The 5,604-nt window shown below is 40.1% G+C and overlaps 1 long non-coding RNA gene across 1 annotated transcript; it reads right to left on the reverse strand.

The window, feature by feature from the left end:
- Window positions 1–672: 672 nt before the first annotated feature.
- LOC120994205 lies at window positions 673–2,178 on the reverse strand. Its single transcript, XR_005777360.1, has 3 exons — window positions 2,079–2,178; window positions 1,899–2,006; window positions 673–811 (listed from the first exon to the last, which is right to left on the reverse strand). It is a non-coding gene; the product is annotated as an uncharacterized LOC120994205 (long non-coding RNA).
- Window positions 2,179–5,604: the final 3,426 nt, after the last annotated feature.

Genomic DNA, 5,604 nt, shown 5'->3' on the forward strand with positions numbered 1-5,604 from the left:
GTACCTCCTCTGTTATCTTTAGTACCTCTTGCTTTTCTGGACTTGCCTCTGTCTCTCCCAGCACTGACTCTGGAAACTTCTGAACTCCCTTCCTAGGCTAGGCCCTAGCCTATTTATACTCAACTGGGAGATCCCTCTGCTGACTGGAACAAGGATTGCCTGCAACAGGCCTAACTCTCTTAAAGGGAAATACACGTTATGATATTGCAGTGTCGGGTAACCTACCCGTATGCTGCATCATGGTAGTTAACTCTTGCTTATACTGAGTTTTCTGTTCCTCTACTTTTAATAAACAATCTCTAAAGATTTGTGCAAGATCCTCAAAGACTCTATGTTGTCTCCGAACTGGTCTCGGCCTACTTAAAACTCTATCAAAGGAAGAAGATATGAACTGTCGAGTATCATCAATCTGAGCGCATGTTTCAGTTTGGCGACCGTGAGACTCCAGAGCAGAATCCTGTGACTGAGACGGTACAGAAGTTTGATCGGTAGATGGTCCAGAGAGTTATTTGGTTGAAACACCATGTTCAAGAGGTTCTGCTTCAGGAGGGAGTGTGCTTGAATGAGTCCTAAAATCTATATGAATTTTTTTTTTCTATAATCTCTATAGTAATTATTAAATATTGCTTCCATTTAGGATATTTCACTCACGGGCGTGGCTGAACACAACGTCAAAGAAATTGAAGATGGGGTGCATATTGGCATGGTTTTCTCCTAGAAGCCCTAGAACCACTTGGCACTGTTTGTTCATGATTGAGGTCACGCAAAAACCGATCACGGATTGACCTCCAGCGTGTTGATATGATTTCAGCTGAAAAGAAAGAATCACAATTTGAAATTCAATATATTATAATACCTGTAATAACTTCTGTATGTATTCTTTTCTGTCGACATAGGATTGCATGGAAAGTGCTGCCCCTGCTTGTCTAAAAGTCTGCATTGTAGATGACTGTATTTAACTGCTATTTTGCCCGAGTACCTTAGGTTGAAGTAGCAGTATCTGTTGAAACCAAGTCTTCCTTACAGAAAACACATTGGCATTTCAATGTTCTTCCAACGTGAAACATCACTATCAAACCTTTTTTCTATATCCAAATGAAACAAAAAAAAAAATTGAAGAAAATAAATGTACCACAATTCTTTTGAGTCTGATGGCTCAAATCGTTGCATGTGGGTACCACATCGGCATAAACCTCTTGCCATTGGCGACGAGTGGTGTTGTGGTCCGAGTGTTTGGGGTCTGATTGGTCCCATAAAGCTGGCCCTGGCTTCTACTAGCTGTATTAGCAGCTCACAGTTTATGATTGGGACAAATAGGCTATCTTCCTCGTCCACGTCTTGCTGTCTTTTACTCTATTTGGTTTAAAACAAATGTTATCAATACTTTAAAAATTTATATAGAACATGTTGAATCTGCCTGCAATGCCAACTTCACATGACTGGTTTTGTGGAATAATGTATACAGAACATGTTGAATGTGCCAGCACTGGCCACAGCATCTTGTTATTTAAAAATAAAAAATATAAGAACATTTTTCATTTCCTTCCTATTATTTTGTATTTTTAGGTCTTTCTGTGTGTGTGTGGGTATAAATACAGTATATAGACAGGGGGAAAGGGTCGTTGCATGTCTAAAAATGTATGAGTGGGCCCTGTCAGTCACTTCCTGGTACGTCCATTAGGGGATGGTTGCTGCCATTTAGAAGCAAGACTTAAATTTTTGTTTGGGTCAACGCCCAATAGGGCAACATTACCAATCCGCACCGTCTGATAGTGTAATAATAGTTTTTTTAGGGATGTTTTTATGGATGATGGCCACGGTATCTAATAGGCGATATGCGATACTGTATGATGGGGGCAGTGTGGACAGCTCACATCACAGCACATGTGCCTACTCACACGGCCTCCACGTCCACGACGACCGCCACGCCCACGCTGTTCACGACCACCACGCCTTGAAATTCTCGATCGAACAGGTGATGGAGTGTTACTTTGCCTGTTTGTTTCCTAATAAATAATATTATAGTTTACTACAAAAGACAATTGGCAACTTTAGAGAACCTAAGAATATATACTCACATCGTTGTTTTGTTGACGCCTACTTCGTGGAGTTTCAAAGGAATGTGTACCCTCCTGTGTATGAAAAACAAAGAGAGTTTAGTATTCGCTCACATCGCCGTGTGCCTGACATGCTGCAACATAAGGCAATCACCTATATACACTGCCCTATACAGTAATTTCTCCCTCACTGCCCCATATAGTAATTTCCCCCACACTGCCCCATATAGTAATTTCCCCCACACTGCCTCATATAGTAATTTCCCCCACACTGCCCCATATAGTAATTTCCCCCATACTGCCCCCATATAGTAATTTCCCCCACACTGCGCCATATAGTAATTTCCCCCACACTGCCCCATATAGTAATTTCCCCCACACTGCCCCCATATAGTAATTTCCCCCTCACTGCCCCATATAGTAATTTCCCCCTCACTGCCCCATATAGTAATTTCCCCCTCACTGCCCCATATAGTAATTTCTCCCTCACTGCCCCATATAGTAATTTCCCCCACACTGCCCCATATAGTAATTTCCCCCACACTGCCCCATATAGTAATTTCCCCCACACTGCCTCATATAGTAATTTCCCCCACACTGCCCCATATAGTAATTTCCCCCATACTGCCCCCATATAGTAATTTCCCCCACACTGCGCCATATAGTAATTTCCCCCACACTGCCCCCATATAGTAATTTCCCCCACACTGCCCCCATATAGTAATTTCCCCCTCACTGCCCCATATAGTAATTTCCCCCTCACTGCCCCATATAGTAATTTCCCCCTCACTGCCCCATATAGTAATTTCTCCCTCACTGCCCCATATAGTAATTTGCCCCCACACTGCACTCCCATGAAATAATTTGTCCTCACACTGCACTCCCATGAAATAATTTGCCCCCACACTGGCGCACATAAAGTAATTTGCCCCTACACTGCACCCCCATGAAGTAATTTCCCCCCACACTGCACCCCCATGAAGTAATTTTCCCCCATGCTGCACCCCCATGAAGTAATTTTCCCCCATGCTGCACCCCCTGAAGTAATTTGCCCCATAAGTAATTTGCCCCCACACTGCCCCATGAAGTAATTTGTCCCCACACTGCACCCCCTGAAGTGATTTGCCCCCACACTGCCCCCATTTAATAATCTGCCCCCCGCAAACTGATTTGCTACTACACTGCCCCATGTCACCCCCCCCCCCCCCTCCCACAAAGTTGGCACACACAGAAAATTATTTTTTTAAAAGCCAATACTTATCTGTGCCCGGCATGGTGAGGCAGGCGCGCATTATTCATTGTCCTGCGCCCCTCCTGGCACAGGCGCGTGATGACGTCATCACGCACGCCTGTGCTGGGAATTCACTACCGCATAGACCTCAGGCCTACTAGGCCTGAAGCCTATGGAGGTGATCGCACAACGGGCCGGCTGCCGACATGTTGCTTGAAGATCTGGTGAAAAATCTCTTGTGGCCTCAGAGCAAGTCATCATGCTGGCCGGCGTGATAACGTCATATGTCACCGTGCACTGGATTTTGTGCGAGATCTTCAAGCATAATGGAAGCGAGCAAATGTAACAGGTGTTATGATATTTTTTTTTTTTTACACTGTTTCATGTCAAATCGATTCGCTACCACGAAGCAAGAGGAAATTCGGCTTTGCAGCAAATCGAGGACATGCACAGGCTCCGGATGGCCCAGATAGATAGGATTGTAAAGTGAATTGTTTGATACACAGACAAGCACGAGCAGCTCCCACAGTTTTGTTCTAAACCATCCAGACACAGGTGGATCCCTTGACTCTGCCCAATCCTTTTCCAGGGACATAGCAGAAAGAAATTTGGTGTCACAGAGCCCATTACGTGTCCTGCCATTGACAGCCAGCCATCATCGCTCTCATTTGCAGTAATGTCATGAATGAGAAACTTGGACTTCTACAAACTGTGATGAATATACAGTAGTTATATTGCTGCATATAAGAGGCAGTATTATAGCAGTTATATTCTTGTACATAGGAGGCAGTATTATAGCAGTTATATTCTTGTACATAGGAGCAGTATTATAGTAGTTATATTCTTGTACACAGGAGCAGTATTATAGTAGTTATATTCTTGTACATAGGAGCAGTATTATAGTAGTTATATTCTTGTACATAGGAGGCAGTATTATAGTAGTTATATTCTTGTACATAGGAGCAGTATTATAGTAGTTATATTCTAGTACATAGCAGGCAGTATTATAGTAGTTATATACTTGTACATAGGAACAGTATTATAGTAGTTATATTCTTGTACATAGGAGGCAGTATTATAGTAGTTATATTCTTGTACATAGGAGGCAGTATTATAGTAGTTATATTCTTGTACATAGGAGCAGTATTATAGTAGTTATATTCTTGTACATAGGAGGCAGTATTATAGTAGTTATATCCTTGTACATAGGAGACAGTATTATAGTAGTTATATTCTTGTACATACGAGCAGTATTATAGTAGTTATATTCTTGTACATAGGAGGCAGTATTATTGTAGTTATATCCTTGTACATAGGAGGCAGTATTATAGTATTTATATTCTTGTACATACGAGCAGTATTATAGTAGTTATATTCTTGTACATACGAGCAGTATTATAGTAGTTATATTCTTGTACATAGGAGCAGTATTATAGTAGTTATATTCTGTACATAGGAGTCAGTATTATAGTAGTTATATTCTTGTACATAGGAGCAGTATTATAGTAGTTATATTCTGTACATAGGAGTCAGTATTATAGTAGTTATATTCTTGTACATAGGAGCAGTATTATAGTAGTTATATTCTTGTACATAGGAGCAGTATTATAGTAGTTGTATCATTGTACATAGAAGCAGTATTATAGTAGTTGTATTCTTGTACATAGGAGCAGTATTATAGTAGTTATATTCTTGTACATAGGAGCTGTATTATAGTAGTTATATTCTTGTACATAGGAGGCAGTATTATAGTAGTTATATTCTTGTACATAGGAGCAGTATTATAGTAGTTATATTCTTGTACATAGGAGCAGTATTATAGTAGTTATATTCTTGTACATAGGAGGCAGTATTATAGTAGTTATTCTTGTACATAGGAGCAGTATTATAGTAGTTATATTCTTGTACATAGGAGCAGTATTATAGTAGTTATATTCTTGTACATAGGAGCAGTATTATAGTAGTTATATTCTTGTACATAGGAGCAGTATTATGGTAGTTATATTCTTGTACATAGGAGGCAGTATTATAGTAGTTATATTCTTGTACATAGGAGCAGTATTATAGTAGTTATATTCTTGTACATACGAGCAGTATTATAGTAGTTATATTCTTGTACATAGGAGCAGTATTATAGTAGTTATATTCTTGTACATAGGAGCAGTATTATAGTAGTTATATTCTTGTACATAGGAGCAGTATTATAGTAGTTATATTTTTGTACATAGGGGCAGTATTATAGTAGTTATATTCTTGTACATAGGAGCAGTATTATAGTAGTTATATTCTTGTACATAGGAGGCAGTATTATTGTAG

This window comes from Bufo bufo, chromosome 3 (genome assembly GCF_905171765.1).
Source record: "Bufo bufo chromosome 3, aBufBuf1.1, whole genome shotgun sequence".
Lineage (NCBI taxonomy): Eukaryota > Metazoa > Chordata > Amphibia > Anura > Bufonidae > Bufo > Bufo bufo.